Source organism: Balaenoptera ricei, chromosome 11, assembly GCF_028023285.1.
Source record: "Balaenoptera ricei isolate mBalRic1 chromosome 11, mBalRic1.hap2, whole genome shotgun sequence".
Classification (NCBI taxonomy): domain Eukaryota; kingdom Metazoa; phylum Chordata; class Mammalia; order Artiodactyla; family Balaenopteridae; genus Balaenoptera; species Balaenoptera ricei.
Genome location: NC_082649.1, coordinates 42,933,827 through 42,957,500, shown reverse-complemented (window position 1 = coordinate 42,957,500; position 23,674 = coordinate 42,933,827). Strand labels below are relative to the sequence as shown.

The 23,674-nt window shown below is 36.4% G+C and overlaps 1 protein-coding gene across 2 annotated transcripts in view; it reads right to left on the bottom strand.

The window, feature by feature from the left end:
• Positions 1-23,674, bottom strand: part of FAM83B (family with sequence similarity 83 member B) — an 89,628-nt gene that overhangs the window by 25,646 nt on the left and 40,308 nt on the right. The window lies entirely within an intron of this gene.

The window sequence follows — 23,674 nt, the reverse complement described above, 5'->3', positions numbered from 1 at the left end:
ATTTACAAGCAGCTCATGCAGCTCAATAACAAAAAAACAAACAACCCAATCCAAAAATGGGTGGAAGACTTAAGAGACATTTCTTCAAAGAAGATATACAGATTGCCAACAGACACATGAAAGAATGCTCAACATCATTAATCATTAGAGAAATGCAAATCAAAACTACAATGAGATATCATCTCACACCAGTCAGAATGGCCATCATCAAAAAATCTACAAACCATAAATGCTGGAGAGGGTGTGGAGAAAAGGGAACCCTCTTGCACTGTTGGTGGGAGTGTAAATTGATACAGCCACTATGGAGAACAGTATGGAGGTTCCTTAAAAAACTAAAAATAGAACTACCATACGGCCCAGCAATCCCACTACTGGGCATATACCCTGAGAAAACCATAATTCAACAATAGTCATGTACCAAAATGTTCATTGCAGCTCTATTTACAATAGCCAGGACATGGATGCAATCTAAGTGTCCATCATTGGATGAATGGATAAAGAAGATGTGGCACATATATACAATGGAATATTACTCAGCCATAAAAAGAAATGAAATGGAGGTATCTGTAGTGAGGTGGATGGAGTTAGAGTCTGTCATACAGAGTGAAGTAAGTCAGAAAGAGAAAAACAAATACAGTATGCTAACACATATATATGGAATCTAAAAAAAAAAAAGGTCAAGAAGAACCTAGTGGCAAGATGGGAATAAAGACACAGACCTACTAGAGAATGGACTTGAGGATATGGGGAGGGGGAGGGGTAAGATGTGACAGGGTGAGAGAGTGGCATGGACATATATACACTACCAAATGTAAAATAGCTAGTGGGAAGCAGCCGCATATCACAGGGAGATCAGCTTGGTGCTTTGTGACCACCTAGAGCGGTGGGATAGGGAGGTGGGAGGGAGGGAGACGCAAGAGGGAAGAGATATGGGAACATATGTATATGTATAACTGATTCACTTTGTTATAAAGCAGAAACTAACATACCATTGTAAAGCAATTATACTCCAATAAAGATGTTTTAAAAAAAAAAATCTCATAGAAAAAGAGATGAGATTTGTGGTTATCAGAGGTGGGAGATGGGGTGTGAAGAGGGGAGGAGGAACTGGATGAAGGTAGTCAAAAGATACAAACTTCTAGTTATAAGATAAAAAATATAAGGGATTCAATGTACAACATGATAAATATAATTAAGACTGCTGTCCGTTGTATATGAAAGTTGTTGAGAGTAAATCCTCAGAGTTCTCATTACAAGGAAAAACTTCTTTTCTATTTAATTTTGTATCTATATGAGATGATGGGTTCACTAAACCTATTGTCATCATTGCATGATGTATGTTAACTCAAATCATTATGCTGTATACCTTAAACTTATACAGTGCTGTACATCAATTCTATCTCAGTAAAACTGAAAGGAAAATGTATATAAGCCACTATGGATGATTTCAATACATGAATAAATTATATGAGATATGAAAATTATGGTTAGATTTTTTTTCTTAAAAAGTATAGCCAAAAAGTGGTTATTTGAAAAATCCATCTCATTAATTAAATTAAAAATCAAGTATTCAAAATAAATCATATGTTCATCCATAATAAAATATATAGAATATTTTAAATAAGACAGGTTTCAGAGCGCTTAAAGGAGTTCTTCTTGGTGGCAGAACTGTGCTCTAGAGATATTCCTCAAAATGGAAGAATCTCGCCAGGTAAGGAACCATATTGCAAAAGTAAAAGTAGAATGGCTCATGAAAGAAATTGCTTAGTTTCTACTAAAGAAATGGAAGAAAAAATAAAGTGGGATGAGGGTATAAGGGACTTGAAGGTCAATGAAATCACTGACTACAATTCTATTAGTAGACTATCTTTTATCAGAATCTTTGCCAGCATTTGCCAGGCTTTTTTTTTTTTTTTTTTTTTTTTTCTCATGAAATGCCAAGAAGGCAGAGATTTCCATTTGGTCAATAAATGAGGTAGCAACAGCTGCCTCGTATTTCACAAGTGTCAAAGTCCATTAATTTTTTCTTCCTCCAAATTTTGGTAAAGGAGAGCCTTAAATAAGTAATGGTAATTTTTTTTTATCCCTCGAGTGGATTTTCTTTCATGACAGGTTTTATGTCACATCTGTTCAATGTCATTCCTTTGATAAAAATCATATGGTGACTCAAGCTAAATATGTCATCATAACATTTATGTCATTAGGTCTCTTTTCTGAGATTCCTTCAAATCTTAATACATTCTCTGAAGTTTGGTCCTGTGTTTAACTGGAACCTTGCATAGAATTAAAACAAAAAACATTTGTTGAGCAAAGGCATGAATTAAATCAACTCTGACCTCTGAAGTGCTTTCAAACTCTGAGATACTATGCTTCTTAAAAAACAACAACAACAACAAAAACTTCATAAAAGATTCCCTTTGAAAATATCACTGAGAATTCTCCTCTACTTCTTCCGTCTCATGCCATCGGCTCCTCATGCTGCAAGCTAATGAGACGTTAGACACAGAAGTTGAAAATCAAGATCAAATGGGAGTAAAGAGAATAAGGAACTGAAGAGAACTTCACTGGTCTATGACATCACTCACAAATGTCAGCCACACTGGCGTCTTCTACTTGTATATTTCAGTAACATTGAACAATGCTTTGGAGTCATTTGGTTGTCTTCCATGGTAATGTTTCCGAACGATTGAGATCAGTAAATAAAATTATGCTATCTAAGAAAAATAACACATTCTTAAATAGCATTTGATTGAATAAAACAATGATGGGAATAATCTTCAGTTTAATTAAAAATATAATAAGACTAATCTAGATAATGGCTTTACTACTCAGAAGAAACAACAAAAAAAGGCTGGACTATGTTTCTAACATTTGTGGATTTTTTAACCATTAACCAGCATTCAAGAAAAGGCACTGCCTGAAAAGAGATGCATAGCACATATTAAAAAGTAAGCTTTACTCTACAGTTATGAGTAAAGCTCATAACTGTAATGAGCTTTATATCTGATGCTCCTGTTTACCCTAAACACATTACAATAATAGAATATAATGGAAATGGTCACTTCATAAAACAGGATGAATTTTAATATAACCAGAAAAGAATGTCTAATCAAAAAGGTTCATACATATACATTGAATGAAAGAGATTGCATAATACTTGCCATACCTGTGAATGGATATTTCAGTATGTGGTTATTTAGTTATAATATTTTACCAGGTCTTAGAGATAATTCTTAGCAACATTATACCAAATCACCATATATATAAAATCACCTATTAACTGTGGGAATAATCAATAACTTGTTTTGGTTTGACTCTATACTAGATTGAATTCTAAGTCTAGAAAAAAGTTGATTTTTTTCTTAATTTAAATTTAGATGATACAATCAGATAAAACAGATAAGGAAGTATAAGCAGCTTCTGGCAGGAAAGAGCTCTCTACAGGGGCCCCTTTTGTCTTGTCACTAACCTTACACCAGGCACCCCCATGCTCTACTCATCTCTGGCCCTAGCACACCTTTCAAACCTTAATCACACAATACCTTGTCCAATCTGTTGGTTCTTTCCATAGATCAAAGAAGTAGAAATGAAGAATAAGTAATTAACAGATGACCAGATCTCTTCCCTAGCTTCCCCTTTAGTAATCTCGAGAATGAACAGTGTGAACAAGATAGCATCTAAAGAAAAATCACAAGAAGGCAATAAGCCTGCATACATGCCTATACACAGTGGGGTATGGTGACCAATCTGATACCCTATCCCAGTGATTAACTGAGATTACTTCCTGTTTCCCTTTAAAACTTTCAAGGTTGAGCAGAATCTTTGGAGTTGGTTTTTGGGGAACACGAGTCCACCTTCTTCCCAGACTGACGGCATTCTGATTAAAAGAAACTTTCCTTTCTACCAACATTTCTCTCTCTCCCCCCCACACCCCCATTGATTTTTTTTTTTTTTTTTACACATCTTTATTGAAGTATAATTGCCTTACAATGGTGTGTTAGCTTCTGCTTTATAACAAAGTGAATCAGTTATACATATACAATATGTTCCCATATCTCTTCCCTCTTGCATCTCCCTCCCTCCCACCCTCCCCATCCCACCCCTCTAGGTGGTCACAAAGCACCGAGCTGATCTCCCTGTGCTATGCGGCTGCTTCCCACTAGCTATCTATTTTACATTTGGTAGTGTATATATGTCCATGACACTCTCTCACCCTGTCACATCTCACCCCACCCCCTCCCCATATCCTCAAGTCCATTCTCTAGTAGGTCTGTGTCTTTATTCCCGTCTTGCCACTAGGTTCTTCATGGCTTTTTTTTCCCCTTAGATTCCGTATATATGTGTTAGCATACTGTATTTGTTTTTTGAGCAGTGAGCAGCTGAACCTGATTCGGTAACAAAATCACCAGCTTAATTCAGCCCATGTACGTTACCTATATGGGATCATTGTCACAGGTTCTGGTACTTTTTTCTGCTCTTAATAGAATAAATGACCTAGCTTATTTCTAAACTGAACCAGACATTCTGTACTTTGTGATCTTTTGAAAATTCCATTTAAATGGAATTTCAGTTCTCCATAGAGATAAAACAGGAACGTCAGTTGAAACAAGTCTCAGATTTTCAGTTTAATCCTTTCAGCACAAAGACACACCCACGGAGATCTTCATCTTAGAACAAGGGAGGGAAGCTGTTTTCTGAGGCGAGAATGCCAGGCACCTGGTCATCGTGGCACAAGCTGGGAGAAGCACAGCTGGAGCCCGCAGTGATTTTAATCTGCCTCACAGCCTTCCATTTTGTCTGTGGCCAATAACCTGCCCTTTTCTCCACCTCTCACTCTCACTTTGGGTGGAAGCACAGAACTTTACTCCGAAGCAGGTGACCTTGGAGCATGGCTGGCAGTCACTCCCCAGCTCTGCCACTCCTGCTTCCCATGTGGCTGCTGCCTCTGGGGGTCTTTTCCAGGCTTCCCCAGGATGTCCTTCATTCTCCTTACAGGTCACTAATGTCCCCTCCTCCACCATCCCCCTCCTCTTTTCTCTTCCTCCCTCTCATTTTCTTTTATTCAATTGAAGTATAGTTGATTTACAGTGTTGTGTTAGTTTCAGGTGTACAGCAAAGTGATTCAGAAATATATGTATATTTTTTTCAGATTCTTTTCCATTTTAGGTTATTTTAAGATAATAAGATATTGAATATAGTTCCCTGTGCTATACAGTAGGTTCTTGTTGTTTATCTATTTTATATATAGTAGTGTGCATATGTTAATCCCAAACTCCTAATTTATTACTTCTTCCCTTTCCCTTTTGTTAATCATAAGTTTGTTTTCTATGTCTATGGGTCTATTTCTGTTTTGTATATAAGTTCATTTGTATCCTGCAATCCCTCTCCGGGGCATGTATCCAGAGAAAACTATAATTCAAAAAGAGACATGAACCCCAATGTTCATTGCAGCACTGTTTACAAAAGCCAAGCAACCTAAGTGTCCATCAACAGATTAATGGATAAAGAAGATGTGGTACATGTATACAATGGAATATTGCTCAGCCATAAAAAGGAATAAAATAATGCCATTTGCAGCAACATGGATGGACCTAGAGATTACCATACTAGGTGAATAAAGTCAGAAAGAGAAAGACAAATATCATATGACATTGCTTATATGTGGAACCTCTCATTTTCTCTTGGTCTCTTTTTCCCTCTTTCTCTGTTTCCTTGGATATACATTTTCTTTGCTTCTTTTTACTGCTTGGCTTCCCCAAAAGTCAGTTTTTGCCTCCTACAGCCACTCTGCCAACATTGGCTTGCGTGAGGCTCCTGGAGCCAGAGCTACACTCTGGTTCTCACTCTTTCCTGGCACCACGGCTCTAGTGCTAAAGGTGTCTACTGACTCTGTCTCTGAACCTCAGTCTAATGTCTTAACAGCCAGAATCTCTTTGGCCCACCCATGGAACAAACACTGAAGTCTGAAATGAGCAGAGGTGGGGTCTCATCCATCTGCTTATTTTTAATTTAAAAAAAGTGCATTGAGCTCTCATTCTTTGACAGACTCCAAGAGGCATTAAATCCAGGCTGGAGGAAGGGGCCAGGGTCCAGTGGAGGAGTGTTTATCTTATCTTAGAAAGGAGTGGGGAGGCAATAATCAAGGTTAGAACAAGATGTAATCTTTGGACAACAGTACTTCTAGGTAGAAATGGTAATATCTGTGAATTCACTCAACAGGGTCCCTTAGGACTTTTGGAAGATAATGCTACTCACTGCCTTTGGACAAGTTTTGTTTGCTCAGCTGGACTTGTTGATAACTGTCTGCATATCAACATATGTACTGACCATCACTCTCTAACACCATTAAATATCTGAGAAGACCAGCTAATCATAGACATTTTAGAAGAGAGAGAAATAGTCTTTTACTTACAATTTTTTAAGAACACTGACTTATTACTTAACAATTGGACATTGAACAATATGTAAACAAAGACTTTAAACTTTGTGATTAGTCATATGAGCCTTAAAATAAGAAGCAAATATCTTTGCCAAATGGAGTGAGACAATAACCACCTAGGGTGCCCAGGACAGTTTCAGCCTAACAGAGAACTCTTCCCCTGTCACACAGGATAAGGGTTGACACTAATTCCTCAGTGAGGAGGAGCTGGGAAGTGACATTAGAACCTATGTTATGCATGCACGATCCATAAGCATAAAGAGCAATGATTCTAATATTCACCTGGAAAATAAAATGTGAGTACATAGAAAAATTCAAAGAAAAGGGTAATTGAAAGTGTACTCTTATGCTAGAATAAATAGTATGCTACTGGCATATAAAAACTAGACCAGTAGAAAGAAACTGAGGAAAAATAAAGAAGACTGAGTTAAAAAATATACTGTAATCAAGATTCTGTTAAAGATGATTTTCAAACAGTTAAGAAAGAACAATGTTATTAGATTAATAGGGTTAGAAAATAAGAAAATAAAGACTAATATCCCAATAGAAAAATGACTGAAACCAAGACATGTGGCCAATAAACATATGAAATGTAGCACAAAATCTCAGTAACAGACAGTATTACAAATTAAACTGTCATGTTTTACCTGTCAGCCTGTCAAAAAAACTGAAGTGATTGACAGCACTCCATGTCGGCAGGTGGTGAGAGAAAATCTCAGCAGTAGTGTAAATTGAGACAATTTTCCTAGGTGACAATCTGGTAACGTTCTTAACAGTGAATGGGTATCAAACCACATCCTTTTTCCCACCAGGGCAATTCCCTGGACTCATCCTAAGAGAGATGGTACTCAAAGGTAGAGATGTACACCTTCATGTTAAACCCTGCACTCACTATGACTACACACATCTGTAAGCAGCCTACATGCCCAATAAATAATATGGCATTATAGTACATCCATATAATGGAAAACAGTGGTGAAAATAAGCCAGGTTCAAAGCAGTTTGTAGGATATAAACCCATTGACTGAAATATAGAGAAATATATACATAGAAAAAAATCTACAATTATAATCACCAAATTTATTTCAGGTTATTTTTATTGTCTTCTATCTTCCTCTTATTCTGGTACTGTATTATTATAAGTGAGACCAGTTCTATTTTTTGATTATCAAAATGTATTTGTTTTAAATATTTATGAAATCAAACTATATAATTTTCACCATACATAGTGGGAGTTCAGTCATTCTGAACAAATCGTCTTGTTTTATCCTAAAGGCTGAAGTTAAAGAGCCCCTCAAGATGCTTGTGTACAGAGAGAACAAATATAGTAACCAGCACTCCTTGAAAAATTCTGTCCTAATGAGACTTATTTCTGCCTGAGTGTGTGAGCTACAGGTTATACATAGATAAGATTTTGGACATCACTAGTAGACAACTAGAAATAAAATGAAAGGACAATTTGACTCTTGTACAAAGGAAAGGAGGTTTGCCCAGAATTCTACAGTTCTTTTATCTTAGAACCCATACAAAAGTTTTGGAAATTGTCAAAAACAAGATAACTATAATGATTAAGAAGGGCATGTAGCCTCCCCAATAATAATGACAAACTGACAGAATTCTCAGAGAGACTAAGATCATAGTAGAGCTGAAGACTAAATCATGGCAGTCAATTCCTACTAATGAATCCCCAGATAAGAAGAAATCCTGTATGATAGATATTGGACTTAGGAAATGTCTACCTCTGGAAGTTGGCAGAGTCAAAACAGTGGAAATATGATCCAGGATTCCTAAAAGTGAATTCATGATTTGTAGATTCAGAGCTCTGAAATAGAAGGTGGGGGGCACTTGGGGACATTGTCTTCCATTTTGGGGAACAGGATTATTTTATGTCACATCATGCACTTGGATGTCAATGTCAGGGACAAGACACAGACACAGGACACAATGTTTGACCCAATAAGGCAACCCCTTTGCTAGGAGGTGGATGAAAGAAGAAACACAAAAGCAAACGTATGGTTACCAAAGGGGAAACGTAGGGAGAGGGATAAATTGGGAGACTGGGATTAACAGATACATACTACTATATATAAAATAGATAATCAACAAGGACCTACTGTATAGCACAGGGAACTCTATTCAATACTCTGTAATAACCTACATGGGAAAAGAATCTGAAAAAGAATGGATATAGGTATATGTATAATTGAATCACTTTGCTGTACACCTGAAACTAACACAACATTGTAAATCAACCATACTCCAATATTTTTAAAAAAAGATATAAGAAAAAATAATGCTAATAAACTATGAAGAGAATTTTTTGCACAAAAAAAAGAGAAACATTTTACATCAAAAAAAATAAAACCAAAACCAAAACCAAAACCAAAACCTGTGCTGAAAGTGATTCAAGCAAATGGTGGCAAATTCACAAATCATGAATGAAAATTAAGTCAGTCTTAACCTCCTTAAATAAGAAAGACCCAGGGCTGGAAAGACAGCTGGCTTCTAAGACTTGAAAAGGAGGCCGAGGAGGGATGACTCTTGGACTGAAATATAGTCTGTCAAATCAGGTGACTTGCCTCACCAATGACACACCTGTCACTAAACAGCATCAGCCTGTCAGAGCTAAAGTGCTTAATTACCTTAAATAATTTCTTTATAAATCTGGCTAATAAAAATGAGCTGAATGTAAAATGCTGACTTCTCTTAAAAGTCATTCCAAGGTAGAACTTAGTGTCTCAACAGCCTAACTTCAGCAGCAACTGTTGTTTCTTTCCTTTATGTTCAATATTAAAGGACTGAATAAAGAAAGCAATGCTATTTTTATGAGAACCTACATAAGTCATTTTATTAACTTTCTATATCATGGCAATGCTGTGTCACCACAACATTTTTAAAAACTTCTTCAGTTGAGTATATGATGTTTTATATATTCTTTCCTATGACAGGAAATTTTTTAACATAACGGTTACAGGGGATAAGACGATTGATCATCTACTTGCTTTATTGTAACAGACTTTCACCATATTTGTTTCAAGAGGATAACAATACACATTTTTTTATAACGGTGAGCAACCTTGTAAACCTGATACAGTATTACTGACTGAGATTCTATATTGAGCTACATAGTTACCCAATTCCCCAGTCCCGGTGGTATTTCCAGTCTAGGAAAACGTGGTAAATGTATTAAGAGGAGAGCAACAGAACACGAGGAGGATAGCCTAAAAAGCAGGATCAATATAAATTGAGTTCTGAGACATGTCATCTTTAACCTACAGGCTTCTTCTTTGTAGACTATTCAAGAATACTGATTTGGTGAGATATATAGGCAGATTCCCAATTCTTTTCACACGTGTCAACGATAGCTTTTGTTGCCAGCAACTCAGTAAATCAGTAAAGTTGACAAGTGCCAAAAAAGTGTCATGATCTATTGAAAAATTTAAATTTTGACCTATGATTGCCCTTTAATATCCTAATACACAATTAGAGATGCTTTGAGTGTTGAGTATGCCAGTGCGGTTACACGTGTGGTCTTGCACACACATTTCCCAGCCATTCTTGCCAGGTCAATGGGATGGCCCATCATGCTCATCAGTTTTGGCATCTCTCAGTTTCTTGCTTTTTAAAAAAACTTATTTGAGGCATGCTGCCATTTAGCTGCAAGCACAGAGTCAATTCAGCCTCCACAATCAAGCATTTTATTTGCTATGTATATTTGTTATACACATGTATAAATATATACATACGTTGTCAGTGACATGTGCTTTTTCTCCCCTGAGTCATCAACATTTACTTGATTGACAGCAAAGACAGAATCTGTGGCACCAAAACTATTATTTTTATGAATGCTTCATTTGAGTATGTAAAAATACAAAAACTGTTTTATTTTTGGTGCTTTTGAAGTATGAAACAGAAATCATACCAATTGCTGACTTCGTTCTTCAATAGCACTCTCACTTTTTCTGCCTCAATATTCTTCAAGAATACCACACTCCCAACAAGTGAAAACTTGCTTTACACATGGAGATTCCTCCCTCCCCAGGCTGTGAATGAGCACTTTGAAAAGGCCCCCCACAGATTCTGCTCTGCTGCCACAGGGGTGGCATAAGGCTGGGGATGCCTCACTCTCTTCCCATCTCTCCATCCACCGAAAGGCAACGATCTAAAGAGAGGTAAGTTCTTTGCTCCTGCTTTCAAGTTGTGCCTTGTATTTACATGAAGATGCTAAAAGCTGTAAGCCCCACCATTAAGGTGAAGTATGTTACAATATTAATTACATGAATAACTTTGTGTACATAATTGCATTGTACACATCAAATGTGCATTTTCACAAAATCTTAGTTGATTTTAAATGTGATACTGCATTTTGTAAACATTTATAAACTATCATGGGATAAACTCTTTTAACCTGTTTTATATATCAGGTTTGATTTTTGTTTGTTTTAACCCAAATCGTTTCATTTCATTATGATTAACAAGTGTGCTCTGGGTCATTTGGGCCCTGGAGCTCAATTTGTCTTCAGTCACCAAAATCTGAGCATGAACATTTGAACAGCATTCAGTTTGGCAATTTCCCTGAGCTTTTGAACAGAACACTGACAGACCCAAGTAAAGACGGCACTGGAATTATTGGGTATGACAAAGGATAAAATGTGTATTTTGAATCAGGCTTCCAGTTGCTGCATTTACTACTACATCCTAAAATCTCAGTGCAAGTTATCCTTGCATGCAATTTCTAAAATGTTGAAAAAAAGAAATGTTTGGTAAAACCTTGAACCTATTCTCCCATTCACACAAATGCTGTATGTAATGTCTATTTAAAATATAATAATAAGGCTTTCCTAATTTGTACTTTATCAATTTATACCGCTGATTTCGGATTTCATGGCAAATCAGAACTCACCTTTCTATTTCTCATTTTTGTTTAAGAAATATGCTGCACATTCACTATGTGCTAGGTATTTTAAAGTATACAAGGTAAAGTTCCTTTCTCAAGGACTTTAAAGTTTAGTTGGAGAAACAGAGGCATAAACAAAGATTTGAATCACAGCAGGATTAAGGGCTAAAAAGATGTGCATGGGAGCATGGAAAGTAATACTAAGAGAACCTGGGAAGTTCAGGAAATGTTTAGCAGAGATGGGTTAACTAAAACATGAAGGTAAAGAAGAAATTGATAGGAGAGCCGACTGTAAAAGAACAGAAGAGAGGTTCCCAAATCAGTCCAGATAAGAGACCATGCAAACCTGGAGTTGAGCAGATGACACTGGGCACTTGCACATCTTGGTGAAAGAACCAACAGGTCTTGATAAAAATTTGGATGGGGGTAGGGAAAGATACATGAGAGAAGGAGTTAAAACGATTTCAAGGTTACTATTTTGGGTACTTTGGGGTTTTATACATTTTTATTTTATATTGGAGTATAGTTGAGTTACTGTTTTGAATGCATGTTAAGATGGTGATACAGTCAGAAAATATAAATGCAACATCTGATTTGGAAGTGGGGTAGAGATAGGAGTTCAACTGGGGAAGTACTAAGTTTGGGGTGCATGGAACACTCAGGTGGCAATGTCTGGAGACGCTGGTGTGAACTGGTGATGGGCAGCATGTCATTCTTTCTGGCCTTTTTCCCAATTCTCCACAGGTAATAAATGACCTACCAAGACCAGCCATCTCTGTGTCTGAGTCTCTGCCAAGTGTAGAGCATCTCCAAGCCTGCTTCACACCTGAACAGAGCTAGCGATGAGCCTCCCAAGGACTCCTGTTCTTGCTGCACTGCTGCGGGGCTGGCCGAGAATTCTTCTCTGAGCTAGAGACAGCCTGGGAGGAAAGAGCACCAGACAGAAGCAATAGGCAGGTTTAACTATGTCAGAAGCTTCTGGTTCATTTCAGGTTTAATTACCAGGGGATATACAGCGAATGCCATATTGGATCCTTGGAAACCCTTTTTAAGACAAAAACATTTCGCTAAATATCCAAAGGGGGAGGAAGAAAATAACATTAGCCTCTCTAAGAAAGGCCACCCTGAGTAGAGGAAGGAAGGATGTTTTCTTTATTCTGGTCTTCTCTCGGGCCCAAATAATTGATTATTTTCCTTGAGTATGTTGTAATTACAACACCAAAATTCCTTAAATTTAAAGGTTGCTAATTAGGAAAATAGTACAGGTACTATTTCTATTTTATGCAGGTCTAATCCCTACCTGCTAGCCAAAATCATTGCTGGCTGTGAACTGGTAGGCATGTGACCTGCTTAATTCTTCTTCTGGAAGATGCCTTAGTATTACTTGCATGTCTTTTTTTTTTTTTTTTCCTGTCACATTATCCTACTAGTTCAGACAAAAAGAGAGTGACTAGAAGTTCCAGAATATTCACCAATCGAAAGCTTAAACACTTTGACCTGAATTTGACAGCTAACTTAACAGTTAGGTTTTCATGTTCTTTTGTCTTTTTCCAGACATCTGTAGAATTTTTTAACGTGAAAATTCTTATTAGAATTTCTGTCAAAAGCTGTAAGAAAATTTTCTGAGTCTTCTGTCCCTATATTCTATTTGTAGAGAACACAATAATACATAAGTACATGTCATAAATTTTAATCTCATCTAATGGCTTCCCTATTTATAGCATTTAAACTACTCAGAATACACAGCTATGCAATCAAGGCTTTCATTATCAGCAAGAAGATTACAAATATTATTTCAGATTAATCATGGTACCCAAAGCTGTTTCCCATCTGTGGTTTCCCTACTTTCCAGGTGGTGTTGTTTATTTTCTATTGATAATAGTGGTGGTGTTGATAATTTTCTATTATCAGGTCATGTGATGGGTTACTCCACACCAGTGCAGCAGCAGTATTGGCTGGTAAAGCTGTCCCAGGTCTGCTGAAGGTACTAAGTAGCCTAAAGGGTCTCAAAGAGAGGACCTGGGAAAGAATGTAGCAGTGGTGACTAGGAAAATAATAACAATAAAAACAAAAACAACAAAGATGACTCAAGTGAAGGAAACATAGAGACAACATCTAACTAAATACTAACAGAATGATGTCAAATGTAATTTTATACTATTTTGCATTTGTACTGTTTCCATACAACCTCTTAGAATCTACACTTGACTACAATATTAAATTAAGTTTAATTCTTAACAAATGCAGTTGATTTTTATTAAAGAAGATCCTTCCAAGGATTTTGGGTAACATGTATAAATTCAAACCAGGTAAATGTTCCTGATAGTTGTTGAAATGTGACTAAATACCAAAATATTTTGTTGTTTTTATCCTATCAATTTTAAATTGACAGCATTCTTAAATACAGAATAATCTTCCCTGATATACACACTACTATATATAAAATAGATAAACAATAAGGACCTACTGTATAGCACAGAGAACTCTATTCAATATCTTATAATAATCTATAATGGAGAAGAATATATATATAACATTATATATATATAATGGAAAAGAATCTGAAAAAGAATATATATATATATATATATATATATATATATATATATATATATATATATATAAAACTGAATCACTTTGCTGTACACCTGAAACTAACACAACATTGTAAATTAACTCTACTTCAATTTTAAAAATGGTTAAAAGAATAAATCCTCCCTGACTTCTCAAGCATAGTATACTGAATATAATTTAAATCTGATATTATTTAAATGTACCCTAAGACAATGACAATTTTAAAGGTTGTTGGCAGAGACACTTGCTATATTCTAAGGCCTTATGAGGCTATGCTTATGGTATTCGTTTGTATGCCTCTTACTGTTTCTCTCTTGCTATCAGGATGTCAAGCTAACACTTTCTTTTCTTGTCAGTGTGGCTCCTTGTATTCTAACTTGATATTTGTAATTTGATCTCGGTTTGGAAAGAAGATCTAAGAGCTAATTTGAATTTTGTATAATATAAGGGACTAGGAGGCCTGTTCAACCAAAAAGCTATCATTTTTGCCATGTCTATTTCGGCTGTTCTAGGGCTGATTTGTTTATTTCTTGGTTCTCTGCGTCAGTCTAGATGGTGGTATAAACAGGCGGCCACATCTGGAAAGGTAACATGTTGGTGTATACTTTAGGTTTAAGCAATTGATAAAGTATAAAGTATTTTAACCAGTGATTTTTTTTAGTCTTTGCAATTGGTTATTGGTTTCAGAACCCATTTTTCCCTAATTTTGATGAAGCCTCTCTCAACAGAAACAACCATTATACACTACATTTACAACACACACAAGTAAAAACTATGAACGTGAACTTCACGTTTATTTTCAGAATATATGATGCCTTGATATGTGAGTGTGTGTTAAAATTCTCTGATGCAACAATCGTGTTTGAACACAAACTGCCTGAGAAGGTAAAAGCCAGAACCACAAACTGGTACATCTCCCTGAGGATAGGAAAAAAACACCCGTGTATTATAAAAAGATATGTACAAATCTCAAGGAAGTACAACAAAGTATAATAGTATTTTATGCAAGGCAAAAATGATAAAAACTGAAGGGATCCTGATGTGGTATCGCATCTCTCCATTCCCAAGTCCGTTCCCAAGAAAACACACCTGCCCCAGGCAAACCAAAGCTTGTCCTGTCCAGGCTCCATTATGATCATCTCTTCAATATGCCTTTGCAATGCGCATTCTCACTCACCCACATTTTGGATGTTACTGTTGTTGTTTTCCCACACCCCTTCTCAGTTACAGAGTCCATGGCAATAAAGTATTTGTAAATGCCCTGGCAATAATTAGGTTCCAGGCTTGGAACTACCATGCTAGCCGTGGTCAAAGTACTTCACTTCTTGAAATCTCAGTTTCTTTATCTGAAAAATGTGAAAATAAAGCATACCCCCCAGTCTTTTCAAGGATGAAATAAAATAGTCTTTTAGGCATGTAGCATCATACCTAACACATAGGAAAGGCTACGTGGTCGAGCTGAGGTTCAAAGCCAGGCAGTCGGGATCCAGGGTTCACATCCATGTTCATCATCCCTGCCCTAAGCTGCCAGATACATTTGCATATTCTGAAGTTTCTTTCTGAAAGGTATCACATCAGATTTGTCCCTGCTTATTTCTAATAGTTTTCTGGCCAAACAAAGCCATTCTTCATGAGCAGCCTAAATTCCAAGGGTCTACTACCATTTCTAATATGTCTACTGAAAACTGAAGAAACAGGTTTTGTATTCTATTCCAGTAAAAAACAAAAACGTTAATTGAAACACCAGATGGCTGAGGCACACCCCTGTAGAGTTCTGTTTCTTAGCTTCCGTAAGATGACACATATTTTTAATTAAAATCTCTTCAAGTATGTTCTCTCAAATATAAGACATGACACTTGCATAAACTATATTGTATTTGTACCATTTTTGGCATATGTGTGTTTTTTTATTGGCAGACATCACACGCATATGTTAAGTTACAGAAAGTAGATTATATTTCCCTAATTTACCTATAACTAACATCCTAAACAAAATCAAGAGACGCATCAGTATCCAAATAGACTACATACACCGTCTATCAGAAAAAAAAAGTGCTTCTAGGACTTGGAGTTTGTAAATTCTGGGCAGATCCATTGCTTCCTGAATTTAGATATGGAACACTGGGAGAGCCGTTTAAATCACTGGACACCAGTCACCGAAAACCATTGGCTACATACGCCACAACACTTACGGGATTCAAGTGCAAAAGACACGCAATTAAATATGAGCCTGGAAAGAACTCTTCTCTCTCACCCTTAAATTAACCCCCTAAATTAACAGACAAATATAAACGTCCAAATGGAAAAGAACAGTTTTCTTCATGGAATAATTAAAGACTACTGTTCTCTGACCACCATAAAACACAGTGATTCAGATTTGAGTAAGGTGACAAGAAACCAATTATCTTTTAGCACTTGAAACACTTAAAGTAATTAGAATGTCAAATCACTTCCAGAATGGACAGGAGTAGAATGGCTACAGGAATAAACATTGAGGCCTCACATATATTCACATGTGCATGAGAAAAGACTGCTTGGAGGTTCCTTTTATAGTTCTCTTCATATAAATATTATCAAAGGAGAATCTTAGGTGCTAAACTTTAGAAGGTGTTTATAAAAAGTCACATTCCATCTACATCACTTTGTTCAGATATTTGACCTTTGATTTAATTTAGAAATTGGTTCTGTATGTAACTTGATTTAGTAGAAGCAGAATATTTTAATTGGTCCATAGATGTTGGGCATATATCAAAGCTGGAAATGTGAAACTTGTGATGCCTAGAATGTCTTTTAAGAACCACCAGTTGATGGCAAACATCATTTCTGAACCAAGATGTAAAGTGTTAAGTGGCTGAACTGATATCAGAAATTTGGTTCATTTTATAAGTGCTGATGTATTTTACACAGTTTATTAAACAGTTTAGACTTGTAAAAATTTGCCCTAATACACCAACTATAAAATATTATTAACAAATAACCATGATACGAACAGTGTGTGTCAAGGAACATCTCAGTGGTATAAATCAAAAGAATTCTCAGGAGTAATCTCATCTTGTTAGTTCAGATCAGGTTTCCTATAATAGTTATCTATCGCTGCTTAGCAAATTATCCCTAAAATGTAGTGGCTTCACACAACAAATGTTTATTATCTCACAGTTTACATGGGTGAAGAATTTGAGAGCAGCTTAGCTGGATGGTTCTGACTCAGAGCTAAGGTTGTAGTCATCTGAGCCTGGCTGAGAAGGAGTATCTGCTCCCAAGGGGGTTCTTGGTTCCTGACCCCATGGGCTTCTGTATAAACTGCTGGGGGACCTCATGACAGAGCTTACCCCAGAGCAAGAAATCAAAAGAGAGTGAGAGGCAAGAAAGATGTCTTTTAAAACCTGGTTTTACTTCTGCCATGTTCTATTCATTAGAAGGAGTCACTAAATCTAGTCCACACTCAAGGAGAAGGGAATGCAAGCTCCACTTTTGGAGGGAGGACTGTTGAAGAGTTGTGGACATATTTTAAAATTAGCACATGTAACAGTAAGATGTGTTGCCCAAAATGTACACAGTATTAGTAGGTAGAGATGGAGAACAGTAGTTCTGGAAGAGGGAAGGACAAAAGCAAATATTTAAAGGCAGAAAATGGCAGATGTCAAATCTAGAAGGCAGATTCTGGATGTGGTCATTGCTTCTGTGGCACTTGAAGAAAGCAAAGACACAAAGGTTTGTAATCAGAAAAGGATGACATTTATCCTTCTGGCAAGAAACCGTAGGGATACTGGAGAAAGCAGAATTGTTAGGTAGCAAGATAAGTTAAAGGGACTGTTGCAATTAACCATGAAAAGTTGGGAGCAGAACTTGGGCGGTAGCAATGGAGAGAATTAGGAGGAGGGAGACGTGGCCGAGGTCCAAACCTCAGTGCCCGATGACAAAACTGGAAGCGTAACATGAGAGAGGGATGAATCATATGTGATTCCAAGGTACTGTGGCCTTGGTAGCTAAGAAAGTGATGATGCCTTTCACAGAGAGAGAAGACAAGAGAACACATTTAAGGAGCTTCATAAACTTCTAGTTACTCTTTTGGACATAATTGCATTTGAAAGTCCAGTGAGCCGTGTAGGTAAAGATGTCGGACAGTCGACTAGAATTAAAGGCCAATGTTCAGAAGACAGTCCACACCAGAGTTGTAAAGAGCAGGAGGTGTGGAAGTGGAAAGGGACACCAAGGAGTAAAATGCAGAGAACAGACCCAAGGGCTAAAACCTTTAAAACGTTCACTTTCAGGAGATGGAAAGAGAGCTACCAAAGGACATATAGAAACACTAGGGCTTCCCTGGTGGCTCAGTGGTTGAGAATCTGCCTGCCAATGCACGGGACACGGGTTCAAGCCCTGGTCTGGGAGGATCCCACATGCCACGGAGCAACTAAACCCGTGTGCCACAACTACTGAGCCTGCGCGTCTGGAGCCTGTGCTCCGCAACAAGAGAGTCCGCGATAGTGAGAGGCCCGCACATCGTGATGAAGAGTGGCCCTCGCTTGCCGCAACTAGAGAGCCCTCACACAGAAACGAAGACCCAACACAGCCATAAATAAATAAATAAATAAATAAATAAATAAATAAGAAAGAAAGAAACACTAGAAGTACAGGAAAAGAACGAAGAGAGAAATATCATAGAAACCAATGGTAAGAGATGAAAGGTGACCAGTGCCTACAGAGAAGTGGAGGAGGCTGAGGATTGTTAAAAAGTAGCTGGCGTGTCTTGACCATGTGGACAACAGTGGCCTCTGAGGCATCGGGTTAGAGAGGAATGGAAGACAGACCCAGACTGCAGAGATTAGAGGAAAGAGCAATAAAGAAACAGAGACCCTTGATGGAAAATACTCCCTAAGAAAGTAAAATGATTAAAAAGTAAGAGAGAGAATGGTAACAAGATGGTAACAGGATGGAGGCAAGCAACCACTCAGTGTGTTGTAGTGGAAAGCAGAGGGAAATAACTATAAACACAAAATAAAGATATAGAAATCAAAGTAATAGAACTGCAGGGGACAGTTAAGATCACAGATTTTTTTTTTTTTTTTTTTTTTTTGTCTGAAGAAAACAGGAGGTTAGGAGAGAGGACAGCTGATATTAGGCTTTTGAGGGGGAAAAGCTGGAGGTGGAAAGTGATTCACTTAGAAAGTCTTCACATCAGGGATATTTATCCAGGGAAGCAGCTCTTGGCCTCTGAGTAGTAAAGATGTTCATCACAGTTTTGAATGCTAAGCCCCGGGGCTTCCCTGGTGGCACAGTGGTTGAGAATCTGCCTGTCAATGCAAGGGACACGGGTTCGAGCCCTGGTCTGGGAAGATCCCACATGCTGCGGAGCAACTAAGCCCATGTGCCACAACTACTGAGTCTGCGTGTCTGGAGCCTGTGCTCTGCAACGAGAGGCCGTGATAGTGAGAGGCCCGCGCACCGCGATGAAGAGTGGCCCCCACTTGCCGCAACTAGAGAAAGCCCTCACACAGAAACGAAGACCCAACACAGCTAAAAAAAAAAAAAGGCTAAGCCCCATAATAAACATGTGTAATTAAAAAAATTCTCTTGTCACTGTTTCTTCTTAATATGAGATTACATGAGTTGAATATACTGTGACATACGTTACAGCAATCTGAAGCAGTTTCTTCAGCAGTAACCAGGAAACAAAAAAAAAAAAAAAAGAAAAAGAAAAAAGAAAAAAAGGACTTTTTCTACTTCCAGGCTGAAGGGAGAATTTCACATGTGTAATCAGTGAGTGCACTCTTTGGGTCACATTTCCTGAAGTGGTATTTTTAAATAATTGGGCTCTCAATTCCTTTGATCTTACCTTTAAAAATAAAACTGTGTGGACACACACGTTAAACGTGAAAATAAGCTCTGGGAAATCTGTGACTCTGAGTTCCAGGGATTTTGCTACTGTGAAACTATGCAAATAAATCCTAAAAGCCCTGATGACTGAATCAGAATGGGTCTACTTCTACAAACACATAAAAAGGCAGCTGACATGATAACCTTTTATTTTAGAAGTGAGCTTCATGGTTTTCCAAATTGGATTGTTAATGGAAATAAATTATTTGAAATGTAACTTAGAAAGAGAAAAAGACTGGTGTACTTGGCTCAATTCATACACTTATTTTTTGAATGTGGCAGATGTTTTTTGAAAACAGGTGAAATGAACATACATCTGAAAAAATTAACACTACATGTTCCCAAACTTTATGCTTTCTAGAATATAACTTTGACAAATATAATGCTATAAAATTCTTGTATTTGGTTTCACTCAGGGCCATTCATTTCCCTCTTGATGTTTTGAATAGAATCTGGCATTATATACTTCTGTTTAAAAAATTAGGTTTAGGGAGTTCCCTGGTGGTGGTTAAGACTTGGTGCTTTCACTGCTGTGGCACCAGGTTCAATCCCTGGTCGGGGAACTGAGATCCCGCAAGCCACGCGGCACAGCCATAAAAAAGAGGGAAAGAGAGAATATCACTAAAAAAATTAAGTTTAACAGAAATTGTTAAAATATAAAAGTTATACGTATAAAATTTATATGTAAACTTCGCTACTTAATATATCTAAATAATATATTGCTATACATGATTCTTATAATATTTATAAAGCCATTTTTAAAAGATACACACAGTTATTTTTTTTAAGGCTTTAAACCTAGGAGCACTTAAACCCTATTAAATTTCCCATGGAGTTAAACATTTATAAGTGTGCTTTAAGAAGTCTCTAAGATTTTAAACATGATGAAAAGTATGTACATGTAAAACATATGTAAATATGAACATCTATCCTTACACAGATAGAACATTTATACATAAATGTATTCTCACATGTATACTATTTTTAAGTAGTATTTTAAACACTAGACTACCATTTGCAGCTCAGATAGACAAAACTTCATGAAGATAATGGTTGTAATAATGAGTCTGATGATGTGTACTGCATGGAAAAATGTTGGAAAAGTAAGGCATGAGGAGGAAAAATAAAATATAGGAAGGTCTCCATTATAAACATGTTAGAAATTCTTAAAATAAGAGTAAAATAAAAAGTCTTTAACTGATTCACTGAATGAGTAATATTTGTATTTCAGTACTAGACATACATTTTAAACATTTTTTCTAAACTTTAAAATAGTGATAGCTTACCCTTTATTTTTATCTTCAATTCCATTAATATATATCTAAGATATGTGTAATTTTTTTCTCACATGCAGATTTTGTGATATTTAATCATACTAACTCATTCTAAATTAAATGAAAGGGAGTCCTCTAATACAAGACTACGATAGCTTATATTAGACCAACATTCTTACTGAAAACAATAAAGGCTAAAAAACAAAAATAAAGGCAGCCAGAATTTGTGGAGCCAAGATCATAGATAAAGGAGAAACAATGAGGAAAGCCAAGTGTTTCCTGCCACTTTTTCACCTAATATTTTTTCACATTTGCCAATTCACACAGCAAGGCACTGAGGCCAAAGCAGTAAGCTGTGGTGAAGAGTTTTTAGCAATTTCAAAGGGATGAAGAAAACAGAAACTGGATTCTAGTACCATCAATGCAAAAGGACTTACAGACACCTGATCACAGAGAAAGGGGAATCATGATAAACTGAACTCAGGATTCCATGCAGTTATTGCCCTAAAGACATTTGGCAAATCTTAAATTGCTCACTGAGTAAAAGGATGAGAAACAAAAGAGAAGAAAGTTGATAAGAGGGTAAAGAGTTTAAGAAAGCTTTTGAAAATCACATTAGGAAGATAAAAATTGGAGTTGAGATTCTTCCAAGAAAAAGAGGCTCCTCTAAATACCTCCAGTGAAATCCCAGAAGAGTTACCCTAGAAGTAGATGAAAACCGGAGATAGCCCACTATTCTGTAAGACTAAATGTCATCCTCATACCTCACTCCCTGTATGGAATAGGTTGATTTACCCTTACTTTAACTGTCAACTTAAAGAAAACTAAATACTCTTTAGTGGAGATTACAACTGCAACTTTTCATACTAAATATTCAGCATTCAATCAAAAATTCCAAGCATGTAAGAGGACAGGACCAAATGACCAAACACCAAGAGGAAAAAACAAAACACAGATAATATAAATAGATTTATAGGTGATCCAGATACTGGTGTCATCAGAAACACACTTTAAAATAACTATTATTAAGGCATTCAAGAATTATATGGCTGTTATACCCTGAGAAAACCATAATTCAAAATGAGTCATGTACCACAATGTTCATTGCAGCTCTATTTACAGTAGCCAGGACATGGAAGCAACCTAAGTGTCTTTCGACAGATGAATGGATAAAAAAGATGTGGCACATATATACAATGGAATATTACTCAGCCATAAAAAGAAATGAAATTGAGTTACTTGTACTGAGGTGGATGGACCTAGAGACTGTCATACAGAGTGAAGTTAAGTCAGAAAGAGAAAAGCAAATACTGTATGCTAATACATATATATGGAATCTAAAAAGAAAAATAATAATAATAGTTCTGAAGAACCTAGAGGCAGGACAGGAATAAAGACGCAGACATAGAGAATGGACTTGAGGACACGGGGAAGGGGAAGGGAAAGCTGGGACGAAGTGAGAGAGTGTCATGGACATATATACACTACCAAATATAAAATAGATAGCTAATGGAAAGCAGCTTCATAGCACAGGGAGATCAGCTCAGTGCTTTGTGTCCACCTAGAGGGGTGGGATAGGGAGGGTGGGAGGGAGACATAAGAGGGAGGAGATATGGGGATGTATATATATGTATAGCTGATTCACTTTGTTATACAGCAGAAACTAACACACCATTGTAAAGCAATTATACTCCAATAAAGGTGTTAAAAATAAATAAATAAATAAATAAATAAATAAAAATCCCAAACCTAAAAAAAAAAAGAAAATTAAATGGCTGAAAAATACCAACATCAGAATTAAGAATTCAACAATTGAGTTTAATAATAAATAATACTCAAAGAAAGGATTGGTTAAGACTTAAAGATACTTATGTAGAAAATATCCAGAATGAAATATACAGAGAGAAAATTATGGAAGTTACAAAAATGAATATGAAATATATGGGATGTATTTAAGTAAAAATAAACAAAGATGTATACACCAGCAATTAGAATTCTTAGGACAGGAGTAGAAATAGAACAGGAGGATCAACATTTGAAGAGATGCTAGCTGAGATATTTCTAAAGCAACAGAAAGACAAGACAGATTCAAGAAGCTCTACTATGTCAAGGAAAAAAAAAATTAAAAAATAAGTACTCATCCAGGTACATCATATTAAAGCTCTTGAAAATGAGACATGAAAAGGAAGTCTTAAAAGCAGATGTAGAAAAAAGATATATTATCTCTAAATAAGCAACAATAAAAGTCTTTACAACTGCAATGATAGTTTGTTTAAAAAAAATTTCACAGCAAGTACTGTTTGTATTTCATGTTATATTCAACACTGTAATGGAAGACCTAGCAATGTAGTAAGGTAAATCAAAAATATAAAAAGTTACATGGATTGAAAAAGGGAAAATAAAACTAGCATTAGTTACAGATATGATGATATATCTAGAAAATTCCAAATAATCTATACATAAACTATTGGAATTAATAAGTGAATTTATCAAGTCATTGAATCCAAGGTCAAAATATGAAAAATATATTGTATTTCTACACACTAGCAAAGAAGAAAAAATTAGAACAAAAATATTCAAATATTATTTCTAATATCAGAAAAAACCAAATAACCA